The following is a 16,918-nucleotide window of genomic DNA, read 5'->3' as shown; positions in this document are numbered from 1 at the left end:
TACCTTTTCCCCGTATCCCTCACCCATCCACCCACCTTCACCCTGTAGCCCTCACCCATCCATCCACCTTCTCTCCATATCCCTCACCCATTCACCCACCTTCTCCCCGTATCCCTCACCCATCCACCCACCTTCTCCCGTAGCCCTCACCCATCCACCCACCTTCTCCCCATATCCCTCACCCATCCACCCACCTTCACCCTGTAGCCCTCACCCATCCATCCACCTTCTCCCCATATCCCTCACCCATTCACCCACCTTCTCCCCGTATCCCTCACCCATCCACCCACCTTCTCTCCGTAGCCCTCACCCATCCACCCACCTTCTCCCGTAGCCCTCACACATCCATCCACCTTCTCCCCGTATCCCTCACCCATCCACCCACCTTCTCCCCATATCCCTCACCCATCCACCCACCTTCACCCCGTAGCCCTCACCCATCCATCCACCTTCTTCCCGTATCCCTTACCCACCCACCCACCTTTTCCCCGTAACCCTCACCCATGCACCCACCTTCTCCCCGTATCCCTCACCCAATACCCACCTTCTCCCAGTATCCCTCACCCATCCACCCACCTTCACCCCGTAGCCCTCACCCATCCATCCACCTTCACCCCGTAGCCCTCACCCATCCACCCACCTTCTCCCCATATCCCTCACCCATGCACCCAACTTCTCCCCGTATCCCTCACCCAATACCCACCTTCTCCCCGTATCCCTCACCCATCCACCCACCTTCTCCCAGTATCCGTCACCCACCCACCCACCTTCTCCCCATAACCCTCACCCATCCACCCACCTTCTCCCCATATCCCACACCCATCCACCCACATTCTCCCCGTATCCCTCACCCTTACACACATTCTCTCTGTATCCCTCAAATCCCCACCCACACACACACCTTCTCTCCATATCCCACAATCCCCCATCCACCCACCTTCTCCCCGCATCCCTCACCCAATACCCACCTTCTCCCCGTATCCCTCACCCATCCACCCACCTTCTCCCGTAGCCCTCACCCATCCACCCACCTTCTCCCAGTATCCCTCACCCATCCACTTACCTTTTCCCCGTATCCCTCACCCATCCACCCACCTTCACCCCGTAGCCCTCACCCATCCATCCACCTAATCCACGTAGCCCTCACCCATCCACCCACCTTCTCCCCGTATCCCTCACCCATCCACCCACCTTCTCCCAGTATCCGTCACCCACCCACCCACCTTCTCCCCGTATCCCTCACCCAATACCCACCTTCTCCCCGTATCCCTCACCCATTCACCCACCTTCTCTCCGTAGCCCTCACCCATCCACCCACCTTCTCCCCGTAGCCCTCACACATCCACCCACCTTCTCTCCATATCCCTCACCCATCCATCCACCTTCACCCCGTATCCCTCACCCATCCACCCACCTTCTCCCAATATCCCTCACCCATCCACCCACCTTCACCCCGTATCCCTCACCCATACACCCATCTTCTCCCCGTATCCCTCACACATCCACCCACCTTCTCCCCGTATCCCTCACCCATCCACCCACCTTTTCCCCGTAACCCTCACCCATGCACCCATCTTCTCCCCGTGTCCCTCACCCAATACCCACCTTCTCCCAGTATCCCTCACCCATCCACCCACCTTCACCCCGTAGCCCTCACCCATCCATCCACCTAATCCACGTAGCCCTCACCCATCCACCCACCTTCTCCCCGTATCCCTCACCCATCCACCCACCTTCTCCCCATATCCCACAATCCCCCATCCACCCACCTTCTCCCCGTATCCCTCACCTATTGCCTACCTTCTCCCCGTATCCCTCATCCATCCACCCACCTTCTCCCCGTATCCCTCATCCATCAACCCACCTTCTCCCCGTAACCCTCACCCATCCACCCACCTTCTCCCCGTTTCCCTCACCCATTCACCCAACTTCTCCCCGTATCCCTCACCCAATACCCACCTTCTCCCCGTATCCCTCACCCATCCACCCACCTTCTCCCAGTATCCGTCACCCACCCACCCACCTTCTCCCCATAACCCTCACCCATCCACCCACCTTCTCCCCATATCCCACACCCATCCACCCACATTCTCCCCGTATCCCTCACCCTTACACACATTCTCTCTGTATCCCTCAAATCCCCACCCACACACACAACTTCTCTCCATATCCCACAATCCCCCATCCACCCACCTTCTCCCCGCATCCCTCACCCATCCACCCACCTTCTCCCGTGTCCCTCACCCAATACCCACCTTCTCCCCGTATCCCTCACTCATCCACCCACCTTCTCCACGTATCCCTCACCCATCCAACCACCTTCTCCCCGTATCCCTCACCCAATACCCACTTTCTCCCCATATCCCTCATCCATCCACCCACCTTCTCCCCGTATCCCGCACCCATCCACCCACCTTCTCCCGGTATCCCTCACCCATCCACCCACCTTCTCCCAGTATCCCTCACCCACCCACCCACCCACCTTCTCCCCGTATCCCGCACCCATCCACCCACCTTCTCCCAGTATCCCTCACCAATCCACCCACCTTCTCCCGGTATCCCTCACCCATCCACCCACGTTCTCCCCGTATCCCGCACCCATTCACCCACCTTCTCCCCATATCCCTCACCCAATACCCACCTTCTCCCCGTATCCCTCACCCATCCACCCACTTTCTCCCCGTATCAATCACCCATCCACCCACCTTCACCCCGTAGCCCTCACCCATCCATCCACCTTCTTCCCGTATCCCTTACCCACCCACCCACCTTTTCCCCGTAACCCTCACCAATGCACCCACCTTCTCCCCGTATCCCTCACCCAATACCCACCTTCTCCCAGTATCCCTCACCCATCCACCCACCTTCACCCCGTAGCCCTCACCCATCCATCCACCTTCACCCCGTAGCCCTCACCCATCCACCCACCTTCTCCCCATATCCCTCACCCATGCACCCAACTTCTCCCCGTATCCCTCACCCAATACCCACCTTCTCCCCGTATCCCTCACCCATCCACCCACCTTCTCCCAGTATCCGTCACCCACCCACCCACCCACCTTCTCCCCATAACCCTCACCCATCCACCCACCTTCTCCCCATATCCCACACCCATCCACCCACATTCTCCCCGTATCCCTCACCCTTACACACATTCTCTCTGCATCCCTCAAATCCCCACCCACACACACACACCTTCTCTCCATATCCCACAATCCCCCATTCACCCACCTTCTCCCCGCATCCCTCACCCAATACCCACCTTCTCCCCGTATCCCTCACCCATCCACCCACTTTCTCCCCGTATCAATCACCCATCCACCCACCTTCTCCCCGTATCCCTCACCCATCCACCCACCTTCTCCCCCTATCCCTCACCCATCCACCCACCTTCTCCCCGTATCCCCCACCCATCCACCCACCTTCACCCCGTATCCCTCACCCATCCACCCACCTTCTCCCCGTATCCCTCACCCATCCACCCACCTTCTCCCCGTATCCCTCACCCATCCACCCAGCTTCTCCCCGTATCCCTCACCCATCCACCCACCTTCTCCCAGTATCCCTCACCCATCCACCCACCTTCTCCCCGTATCCCTCACCCATCCACCCAGCTTCTCCCCGTATCCCTCACCCATCCACCCACCTTCTCCCAGTATCCCTCACACATCCACCCACCTTCTCCCCGTATCCCTCACCCATCCACCCACCTTTTCCCCGTAACCCTCACCCATGCACCCATCTTCTCCCCGTGTCCCTCACCCAATACCCACCTTCTCCCAGTATCCCTCACCCATCCACCCACCTTCACCCCGTAGCACTCACCCATCCATCCACCTAATCCACGTAGCCCTCACCCATCCACCCACCTTCTCCCCGTATCCCTCACCCATCCACCCACCTTCTCCCCATATCCCACAATCCCCCATCCACCCACCTTCTCCCCGTATCCCTCACCTATTGCCTACCTTCTCCCCGTATCCCTCATCCATCCACCCACCTTCTCCCCGTATCCCTCATCCATCAACCCACCTTCTCCCCGTAACCCTCACCCATCCACCCACCTTCTCCCCGTTTCCCTCACCCATTCACCCAACTTCTCCCCGTATCCCTCACCCAATACCCACCTTCTCCCCGTATCCCTCACCCATCCACCCACCTTCTCCCAGTATCCGTCACCCACCCACCCACCTTCTCCCCATAACCCTCACCCATCCACCCACCTTCTCCCCATATCCCACACCCATCCACCCACATTCTCCCCGTATCCCTCACCCTTACACACATTCTCTCTGTATCCCTCAAATCCCCACCCACACACACAACTTCTCTCCATATCCCACAATCCCCCATCCACCCACCTTCTCCACGTATCCCTCACCCATCCAACCACCTTCTCCCCGTATCCCTCACCCAATACCCACTTTCTCCCCATATCCCTCATCCATCCACCCACCTTCTCCCCGTATCCCGCACCCATCCACCCACCTTCTCCCGGTATCCCTCACCCATCCACCCACCTTCTCCCAGTATCCCTCACCCACCCACCCACCCACCTTCTCCCCGTATCCCGCACCCATCCACCCACCTTCTCCCAGTATCCCTCACCAATCCACCCACCTTCTCCCGGTATCCCTCACCCATCCACCCACGTTCTCCCCGTATCCCGCACCCATTCACCCACCTTCTCCCCATATCCCTCACCCAATACCCACCTTCTCCCCGTATCCCTCACCCATCCACCCACTTTCTCCCCGTATCAATCACCCATCCACCCACCTTCACCCCGTAGCCCTCACCCATCCATCCACCTTCTTCCCGTATCCCTTACCCACCCACCCACCTTTTCCCCGTAACCCTCACCAATGCACCCACCTTCTCCCCGTATCCCTCACCCAATACCCACCTTCTCCCAGTATCCCTCACCCATCCACCCACCTTCACCCCGTAGCCCTCACCCATCCATCCACCTTCACCCCGTAGCCCTCACCCATCCACCCACCTTCTCCCCATATCCCTCACCCATGCACCCAACTTCTCCCCGTATCCCTCACCCAATACCCACCTTCTCCCCGTATCCCTCACCCATCCACCCACCTTCTCCCAGTATCCGTCACCCACCCACCCACCCACCTTCTCCCCATAACCCTCACCCATCCACCCACCTTCTCCCCATATCCCACACCCATCCACCCACATTCTCCCCGTATCCCTCACCCTTACACACATTCTCTCTGCATCCCTCAAATCCCCACCCACACACACACACCTTCTCTCCATATCCCACAATCCCCCATTCACCCACCTTCTCCCCGCATCCCTCACCCAATACCCACCTTCTCCCCGTATCCCTCACCCATCCACCCACCTTCTCCAAGTATCCCTCAGTCACCCAACCACCTTCTCCCCGTATCCCTCACCCAATACCCACTTTCTCCCCATATCCCTCACCCATCCACCCACCTTCTCCCAGTATCCCTCACCCATCCACCTACCTTTTCCCCGTATCCCTCACCCATCCACCCACCTTCACCCCGTAGCCCTCACCCATCCATCCACCTAATCCACGTAGCCCTCACCCATCCACCCACCTTCTCCCCGTATCCCTCACCCATCCACCCACCTTCTCCCAGTATCCGTCACCCACCCACCCACCTTCTCCCCGTATCCCTCACCCAATACCCACTTTCTCCCCATATCCCTCACCCATCCACCCACCTTCTCCCAGTATCCCTCACCCATCCACCCACCTTCTCCCCGTATCCCTCACCCAATACCCACCTTCTCCCCGTATCCCTCACCCATTCACCCACCTTCTCTCCGTAGCCCTCACCCATCCACCCACCTTCTCCCCGTAGCCCTCACACATCCATCCACCTTCTCCCCGTATCCCTCACCCATCCACCCACCTTCTCTCCATATCCCTCACCCATCCATCCACCTTCACCCCGTATCCCTCACCCATCCACCCACCTTCTCCCAATATCCCTCACCCATCCACCCACCTTCACCCCGTATCCCTCACCCATCCACCCATCTTCTCCCCGTATCCCTCACACATCCACCCACCTTCTCCCCGTATCCCTCACCCATCCACCCACCTTCTCGCCGTAGCCCTCACCCATCCACCCACCTTCTCCCGTAGCCCTCACCCATCCACCCACCTTCTCCCCATATCCCTCACCCATCCACCCACCTTCACCCTGTAGCCCTCACCCATCCATCCACCTTCTCCCCATATCCCTCACCCATTCACCCACCTTCTCCCCGTATCCCTCACCCATCCACCCACCTTCTCTCCGTAGCCCTCACCCATCCACCCACCTTCTCCCGTAGCCCTCACACATCCATCCACCTTCTCCCCGTATCCCTCACCCATCCACCCACCTTCTCCCCATATCCCTCACCCATCCACCCACCTTCACCCCGTAGCCCTCACCCATCCACCCACCTTCTCCCCGTAGCCCTCACACATCCATCCACCTTCTCCCCGTATCCCTCACCCATCCACCCACCTTCTCTCCATATCCCTCACCCATCCATCCACCTTCACCCCGTATCCCTCACCCATCCACCCACCTTCTCCCAATATCCCTCACCCATCCACCCACCTTCACCCCGTATCCCTCACCCATCCACCCATCTTCTCCCCGTATCCCTCACACATCCACCCACCTTCTCCCCGTATCCCTCACCCATTCACCCACCTTCTCCCCGTATCCCTCACCCATCCACCCACCTTCTCTCCGTAGCCCTCACCCATCCACCCACCTTCTCCCGTAGCCCTCACACATCCATCCACCTTCTCCCCGTATCCCTCACCCATCCACCCACCTTCTCCCCATATCCCTCACCCATCCACCCACCTTCACCCCGTAGCCCTCACCCATCCATCCACCTTCTTCCCGTATCCCTTACCCACCCACCCACCTTTTCCCCGTAACCCTCACCCATGCACCCACCTTCTCCCCGTACCCCTCACCCAATACCCACCTTCTCCCAGTATCCCTCACCCATCCACCCACCTTCACCCCGTAGCCCTCACCCATCCATCCACCTTCACCCCGTAGCCCTCACCCATCCACCCACCTTCTCCCCATATCCCTCACCCATGCACCCAACTTCTCCCCGTATCCCTCACCCAATACCCACCTTCTCCCCGTATCCCTCACCCATCCACCCACCTTCTCCCAGTATCCGTCACCCACCCACCCACCTTCTCCCCATAACCCTCACCCATCCACCCACCTTCTCCCCATATCCCACACCCATCCACCCACATTCTCCCCGTATCCCTCACCCTTACACACATTCTCTCTGTATCCCTCAAATCCCCACCCACACACACACCTTCTCTCCATATCCCACAATCCCCCATCCACCCACCTTCTCCCCGCATCCCTCACCCAATACCCACCTTCTCCCCGTATCCCTCACCCATCCACCCACCTTCTCCCGTAGCCCTCACCCATCCACCCACCTTCTCCCAGTATCCCTCACCCATCCACTTACCTTTTCCCCGTATCCCTCACCCATCCACCCACCTTCACCCCGTAGCCCTCACCCATCCATCCACCTAATCCACGTAGCCCTCACCCATCCACCCACCTTCTCCCCGTATCCCTCACCCATCCACCCACCTTCTCCCAGTATCCGTCACCCACCCACCCACCTTCTCCCCGTATCCCTCACCCAATACCCACCTTCTCCCCGTATCCCTCACCCATTCACCCACCTTCTCTCCGTAGCCCTCACCCATCCACCCACCTTCTCCCCGTAGCCCTCACACATCCACCCACCTTCTCTCCATATCCCTCACCCATCCATCCACCTTCACCCCGTATCCCTCACCCATCCACCCACCTTCTCCCAATATCCCTCACCCATCCACCCACCTTCACCCCGTATCCCTCACCCATCCACCCATCTTCTCCCCGTATCCCTCACACATCCACCCACCTTCTCCCCGTATCCCTCACCCATCCACCCACCTTTTCCCCGTAACCCTCACCCATGCACCCACCTTCTCCCCGTATCCCTCACCCAATACCCACCTTCTCCCAGTATCCCTCACCCATCCACCCACCTTCACCCCGTAGCCCTCACCCATCCATCCACCTAATCCACGTAGCCCTCACCCATCCACCCACCTTCTCCCCGTATCCCTCACCCATCCACCCACCTTCTCCCCATATCCCACAATCCCCCATCCACCCACCTTCTCCCCGTATCCCTCACCTATTGCCTACCTTCTCCCCGTATCCCTCATCCATCCACCCACCTTCTCCCCGTATCCCTCATCCATCCACCCACCTTCTCCCCGTAACCCTCACCCATCCACCCACCTTCTCCCCGTATCCCTCACCCATTCACCCAACTTCTCCCCGTATCCCTCACCCAATACCCACCTTCTCCCCGTATCCCTCACCCATCCACCCACCTTCTCCCAGTATCCGTCACCCACCCACCCACCTTCTCCCCATAACCCTCACCCATCCACCCACCTTCTCCCCATATCCCACACCCATCCACCCACATTCTCCCCGTATCCCTCACCCTTACACACATTCTCTCTGTATCCCTCAAATCCCCACCCACACACACACCTTCTCTCCATATCCCACAATCCCCCATCCACCCACCTTCTCCCCGCATCCCTCACCCATCCACCCACCTTCTCCCGTATCCCTCACCCAATACCCACCTTCTCCCCGTATCCCTCACTCATCCACCCACCTTCTCCACGTATCCCTCACCCATCCAACCACCTTCTCCCCGTATCCCTCACCCAATACCCACTTTCTCCCCATATCCCTCATCCATCCACCCACCTTCTCCCCGTATCCCGCACCCATCCACCCACCTTCTCCCAGTATCCCTCACCCATCCACCCACCTTCTCCCAGTATCCCTCACCCACCCACCCACCCACCTTCTCCCCGTATCCCGCACCCATCCACCCACCTTCTCCCAGTATCCCTCACCAATCCACCCACCTTCTCCCGGTAGCCCTCACCCATCCATCCACCTTCTTCCCGTATCCCTTACCCACCCACCCACCTTTTCCCCGTAACCCTCACCCATGCACCCACCTTCTCCCCGTATCCCTCACCCAATACCCACCTTCTCCCAGTATCCCTCACCCATCCACCCACCTTCACCCCGTAGCCCTCACCCATCCATCCACCTTCACCCCGTAGCCCTCACCCATCCACCCACCTTCTCCCCATATCCCTCACCCATGCACCCAACTTCTCCCCGTATCCCTCACCCAATACCCACCTTCTCCCCGTATCCCTCACCCATCCACCCACCTTCTCCCAGTATCCGTCACCCACCCACCCACCTTCTCCCCATAACCCTCACCCATCCACCCACCTTCTCCCCATATCCCACACCCATCCACCCACATTCTCCCCGTATCCCTCACCCTTACACACATTCTCTCTGCATCCCTCAAATCCCCACCCACACACACACACCTTCTCTCCATATCCCACAATCCCCCATCCACCCACCTTCTCCCCGCATCCCTCACCCAATACCCACCTTCTCCCCGTATCCCTCACCCATCCACCCACCTTCTCCAAGTATCCCTCACCCACCCAACCACCTTCTCCCCGTATCCCTCACCCAATACCCACTTTCTCCCCATATCCCTCACCCATCCACCCACCTTCTCCCAGTATCCCTCACCTATCCACCTACCTTTTCCCCGTATCCCTCACCCATCCACCCACCTTCACCCCGTAGCCCTCACCCATCCATCCACCTAATCCACGTAGCCCTCACCCATCCACCCACCTTCTCCCAGTATCCGTCACCCACCCACCCACCTTCTCCCCATAACCCTCACCCATCCACCCACCTTCTCCCCATATCCCACACCCATCCACCCACATTCTCCCCGTATCCCTCACCCTTACACACATTCTCTCTGCATCCCTCAAATCCCCACCCACACACACACCTTCTCTCCATATCCCACAATCCCATATCCACCCACCTTCTCCCCGCATCCCTCACCCAATACCCACCTTCTCCCCGTATCCCTCACCCATCCACCCACCTTCTCCAAGTATCCCTCACCCACCCAACCACCTTCTCCCCGTATCCCTCACCCAATACCCACTTTCTCCCCATATCCCTCACCCATCCACCCACCTTCTCCCAGTATCCCTCACCCATCCACCTACCTTTTCCCCGTATCCCTCACCCATCCACCCACCTTCACCCCGTAGCCCTCACCCATCCATCCACCTAATCCACGTAGCCCTCACCCATCCACCCACCTTCTCCCCGTATCCCTCACCCATCCACCCACCTTCTCCCAGTATCCGTCACCCACCCACCCACCTTCTCCCCGTATCCCTCACCCAATACCCACTTTCTCCCCATATCCCTCACCCATCCACCCACCTTCTCCCAGTATCCCTCACCCATCCACCCACCTTCTCCCCGTATCCCTCACCCAATACCCACCTTCTCCCCGTATCCCTCACCCATTCACCCACCTTCTCTCCGTAGCCCTCACCCATCCACCCACCTTCTCCCCTAGCCCTCACACATCCATCCACCTTCTCCCCGTATCCCTCACCCATCCACCCACCTTCTCTCCATATCCCTCACCCATCCATCCACCTTCACCCCGTATCCCTCACCCATCCACCCACCTTCTCCCAATATCCCTCACCCATCCACCCACCTTCACCCCGTATCCCTCACCCATCCACCCATCTTCTCCCCGTATCCCTCACACATCCACCCACCTTCTCCCCGTATCCCTCACCCATCCACCCACCTTTTCCCCGTAACCCTCACCCATGCACACACCTTCTCCCCGTATCCCTCACCCAATACCCACCTTCTCCCACTATCCCTCACCCATCCACCCACCTTCACCCCGTAGCCCTCACCCATCCATCCACCTAATCCACGTAGCCCTCACCCATCCACCCACCTTCTCCCCGTATCCCTCACCCATCCACCCACCTTCTGCCCATATCCCACAATCCCCCATCCACCCACCTTCTCCCCGTATCCCTCACCTATTGCCTACCTTCTCCCCGTATCCCTCATCCATCCACCCACCTTCTCCCCGTATCCCTCACCCATCCACCCACCTTCTCCCCGTATCCCTCACCCATTCACCCAACTTCTCCCCGTATCCCTCACCCAATACCCACCTTCTCCCCGTATCCCTCACCCTTCCACCCACCTTCTCCCAGTATCCGTCACCCACCCACCCACCTTCTCCCCATAACCCTCACCCATCCACCCACCTTCTCCCCATATCCCACACCCATCCACCCACATTCTCCCCGTATCCCTCACCCTTACACACATTCTCTCTGTATCCCTCAAATCCCCACCCACACACACACCTTCTCTCCATATCCCACAATCCCCCATCCACCCACCTTCTCCCCGCATCCCTCACCCATCCACCCACCTTCTCCCGTATCCCTCACCCAATACCCACCTTCTTCCCGTATCCCTCACTCATCCACCCACCTTCTCCACGTATCCCTCACCCATCCAACCACCTTCTCCCCGTATCCCTCACCCAATACCCACTTTCTCCCCATATCCCTCATCCATCCACCCACCTTCTCCCCGTATCCCGCACCCATCCACCCACCTTCTCCCATTATCCCTCACCCATCCACCCACCTTCTCCCAGTATCCCTCACCCACCCACCCACCCACCTTCTCCCCGTATCCCTCACCAATCCACCCACCTTCTCCCGGTATCCCTCACCCATCCACCCACGTTCTCCCCGTATCCCGCACCCATTCACCCACCTTCTCCCCATATCCCTCACCCAATACCCACCTTCTCCCCGTATCCCTCACCCATCCACCCACTTTCTCCCCGTATCAATCACCCATCCACCCACCTTCTCCCCGTATCCCTCACCCATCCACCCACCTTCTCCCCCTATCCCTCACCCATCCACCCACCTTCTCCCCGTATCCCCCACCCATCCACCCACCTTCACCCCGTATCCCTCACCCATCCACCCACCTTCTCCCCGTATCCCTCACCCATCCACCCACCTTCTCCCCGTATCCCTCACCCATCCACCCAGCTTCTCCCCGTATCCCTCACCCATCCACCCACCTTCTCCCAGTATCCCTCACCCATCCACCCACCTTCTCCCCGTATCCCTCACCCATCCACCCAGCTTCTCCCCGTATCCCTCACCCATCCACCCACCTTCTCCCAGTATCCCTCACACATCCACCCACCTTCTCCCCGTATCCCTCACCCATCCACCCACCTTTTCCCCGTAACCCTCACCCATGCACCCACCTTCTCCCCGTATCCCTCACCCAATACCCACCTTCTCCCACTATCCCTCACCCATCCACCCACCTTCACCCCGTAGCCCTCACCCATCCATCCACCTAATCCACGTAGCCCTCACCCATCCACCCACCTTCTCCCCGTATCCCTCACCCATCCACCCACCTTCTGCCCATATCCCACAATCCCCCATCCACCCACCTTCTCCCCGTATCCCTCACCTATTGCCTACCTTCTCCCCGTATCCCTCATCCATCCACCCACCTTCTCCCCGTATCCCTCACCCATCCACCCACCTTCTCCCCGTATCCCTCACCCATTCACCCAACTTCTCCCCGTATCCCTCACCCAATACCCACCTTCTCCCCGTATCCCTCACCCTTCCACCCACCTTCTCCCAGTATCCGTCACCCACCCACCCACCTTCTCCCCGTATCCCTCACCCATCCACCCACCTTCTCCCAGTATCCGTCACCCACCCACCCACCTTCTCCCCGTATCCCTCACCCAATACCCACTTTCTCCCCATATCCCTCACCCATCCACCCACCTTCTCCCAGTATCCCTCACCCATCCACCCACCTTCTCCCCGTATCCCTCACCCAATACCCACCTTCTCCCCGTATCCCTCACCCATTCACCCACCTTCTCTCCGTAGCCCTCACCCATCCACCCACCTTCTCCCCTAGCCCTCACACATCCATCCACCTTCTCCCCGTATCCCTCACCCATCCACCCACCTTCTCTCCATATCCCTCACCCATCCATCCACCTTCACCCCGTATCCCTCACCCATCCACCCACCTTCTCCCAATATCCCTCACCCATCCACCCACCTTCACCCCGTATCCCTCACCCATCCACCCATCTTCTCCCCGTATCCCTCACACATCCACCCACCTTCTCCCCGTATCCCTCACCCATCCACCCACCTTTTCCCCGTAACCCTCACCCATGCACCCACCTTCTCCCCGTATCCCTCACCCAATACCCACCTTCTCCCACTATCCCTCACCCATCCACCCACCTTCACCCCGTAGCCCTCACCCATCCATCCACCTAATCCACGTAGCCCTCACCCATCCACCCACCTTCTCCCCGTATCCCTCACCCATCCACCCACCTTCTGCCCATATCCCACAATCCCCCATCCACCCACCTTCTCCCCGTATCCCTCACCTATTGCCTACCTTCTCCCCGTATCCCTCATCCATCCACCCACCTTCTCCCCGTATCCCTCACCCATCCACCCACCTTCTCCCCGTATCCCTCACCCATTCACCCAACTTCTCCCCGTATCCCTCACCCAATACCCACCTTCTCCCCGTATCCCTCACCCTTCCACCCACCTTCTCCCAGTATCCGTCACCCACCCACCCACCTTCTCCCCATAACCCTCACCCATCCACCCACCTTCTCCCCATATCCCACACCCATCCACCCACATTCTCCCCGTATCCCTCACCCTTACACACATTCTCTCTGTATCCCTCAAATCCCCACCCACACACACACCTTCTCTCCATATCCCACAATCCCCCATCCACCCACCTTCTCCCCGCATCCCTCACCCATCCACCCACCTTCTCCCGTATCCCTCACCCAATACCCACCTTCTCCCCGTATCCCTCACTCATCCACCCACCTTCTCCACGTATCCCTCACCCATCCAACCACCTTCTCCCCGTATCCCTCACCCAATACCCACTTTCTCCCCATATCCCTCATCCATCCACCCACCTTCTCCCCGTATCCCGCACCCATCCACCCACCTTCTCCCATTATCCCTCACCCATCCACCCACCTTCTCCCAGTATCCCTCACCCACCCACCCACCCACCTTCTCCCCGTATCCCTCACCAATCCACCCACCTTCTCCCGGTATCCCTCACCCATCCACCCACGTTCTCCCCGTATCCCGCACCCATTCACCCACCTTCTCCCCATATCCCTCACCCAATACCCACCTTCTCCCCGTATCCCTCACCCATCCACCCACTTTCTCCCCGTATCAATCACCCATCCACCCACCTTCTCCCCGTATCCCTCACCCATCCACCCACCTTCTCCCCCTATCCCTCACCCATCCACCCACCTTCTCCCCGTATCCCCCACCCATCCACCCACCTTCACCCCGTATCCCTCACCCATCCACCCACCTTCTCCCCGTATCCCTCACCCATCCACCCACCTTCTCCCCGTATCCCTCACCCATCCACCCAGCTTCTCCCCGTATCCCTCACCCATCCACCCACCTTCTCCCAGTATCCCTCACCCATCCACCCACCTTCTCCCCGTATCCCTCACCCATCCACCCAGCTTCTCCCCGTATCCCTCACCCATCCACCCACCTTCTCCCAGTATCCCTCACACATCCACCCACCTTCTCCCCGTATCCCTCACCCATCCACCCACCTTTTCCCCGTAACCCTCACCCATGCACCCACCTTCTCCCCGTATCCCTCACCCAATACCCACCTTCTCCCACTATCCCTCACCCATCCACCCACCTTCACCCCGTAGCCCTCACCCATCCATCCACCTAATCCACGTAGCCCTCACCCATCCACCCACCTTCTCCCCGTATCCCTCACCCATCCACCCACCTTCTGCCCATATCCCACAATCCCCCATCCACCCACCTTCTCCCCGTATCCCTCACCTATTGCCTACCTTCTCCCCGTATCCCTCATCCATCCACCCACCTTCTCCCCGTATCCCTCACCCATCCACCCACCTTCTCCCCGTATCCCTCACCCATTCACCCAACTTCTCCCCGTATCCCTCACCCAATACCCACCTTCTCCCCGTATCCCTCACCCTTCCACCCACCTTCTCCCAGTATCCGTCACCCACCCACCCACCTTCTCCCCATAACCCTCACCCATCCACCCACCTTCTCCCCATATCCCACACCCATCCACCCACATTCTCCCCGTATCCCTCACCCTTACACACATTCTCTCTGTATCCCTCAAATCCCCACCCACACACACACCTTCTCTCCATATCCCACAATCCCCCATCCACCCACCTTCTCCCCGCATCCCTCACCCATCCACCCACCTTCTCCCGTATCCCTCACCCAATACCCACCTTCTCCCCGTATCCCTCACTCATCCACCCACCTTCTCCACGTATCCCTCACCCATCCAACCACCTTCTCCCCGTATCCCTCACCCAATACCCACTTTCTCCCCATATCCCTCATCCATCCACCCACCTTCTCCCCGTATCCCGCACCCATCCACCCACCTTCTCCCAGTATCCCTCACCCATCCACCCACCTTCTCCCAGTATCCCTCACCCACCCACCCACCCACCTTCTCCCCGTATCCCTCACCAATCCACCCACCTTCTCCCGGTATCCCTCACCCATCCACCCACGTTCTCCCCGTATCCCGCACCCATTCACCCACCTTCTCCCCATATCCCTCACCCAATACCCACCTTCTCCCCGTATCCCTCACCCATCCACCCACTTTCTCCCCGTATCAATCACCCATCCACCCACCTTCTCCCCGTATCCCTCACCCATCCACCCACCTTCTCCCCCTATCCCTCACCCATCCACCCACCTTCTCCCCGTATCCCCCACCCATCCACCCACCTTCACCCCGTATCCCTCACCCATCCACCCACCTTCTCCCCGTATCCCTCACCCATCCACCCACCTTCTCCCCGTATCCCTCACCCATCCACCCAGCTTCTCCCCGTATCCCTCACCCATCCACCCACCTTCTCCCCGTATCCCTCACCCATCCACCCACCTTCTCCCCGTATCCCTCACCCATCCACCCACCTTCTCCCAGTATCCCTCACCCATCCACCCACCTTCTCCCCGTATCCCTCACCCAATACCCACCTTCTCCCAGTATCCCTCACCCATCCACCCACCTTCTCCCCGTATCCCTCACCCAATACCCACCTTCTCCCAGTATCCCTCACCCATCCACCCACCTTCTCCCCATATCCCTCACCCATCCACCCACCTTCACCCTGTAGCCCTCACCCATCCATCCACCTTCTCCCCATATCCCTCACCCATTCACCCACCTTCTCCCCGTATCCCTCACCCATCCACCCACCTTCTCTCCGTAGCCCTCACCCATCCACCCACCTTCTCCCGTATCCCTCACCCATCCACCCACCTTCTCCCAGTATCCCTCACCAGGGGAATCGAGACCTTTTCATTTGGCGGCAGAGGGACCGAGAGGTTTTCATTGGGCAGCAGGGATGTCGAGAGGTTTTCATTGGGTGGCAGAGGGACCGAGAGATTTTCATTGGGCAGCAGGGGAATTGAGATGTTTCTCTTGGGCGACGGTCATTTTTAAGGGATATTCGGACACTGCCGATTCACGGCTAACACTGCCATTGAATCAACAACTGCTTGCATTTATATAGCACCTTTCAATTACTGAAGCATCTCCAAGTTACTTCACAGCAGCAGAATGCAGTCAGAATTTCTGCTCGAATCACAAAACGAGATATCGGGGTACGTGACAAAATACAGGTCAGATTTTAAGGAGATGTAAACGGACAGAAAGAGTGAGAGGCGAAGGCTAATCTTCCAGCTGTTCATGGTCCTGCTGATGGTGCACCCCACTGC

The 16,918-nt window shown here is 59.1% G+C and overlaps 1 protein-coding gene across 3 annotated transcripts in view; it reads left to right on the top strand.

Moving 5' to 3' along the window:
* LOC140386509 (myelin-associated glycoprotein-like) overlaps positions 1–16,918 on the top strand; it is a 66,785-nt gene that overhangs the window by 28,145 nt on the left and 21,722 nt on the right. The gene's annotated exons all lie outside the window — the stretch shown is intronic.

Source organism: Scyliorhinus torazame, chromosome 12 (assembly GCF_047496885.1).
Source record: "Scyliorhinus torazame isolate Kashiwa2021f chromosome 12, sScyTor2.1, whole genome shotgun sequence".
Taxonomy (NCBI): Eukaryota; Metazoa; Chordata; class Chondrichthyes; order Carcharhiniformes; family Scyliorhinidae; genus Scyliorhinus; species Scyliorhinus torazame.
This window is presented reverse-complemented; position numbering and strand designations above follow the sequence as displayed.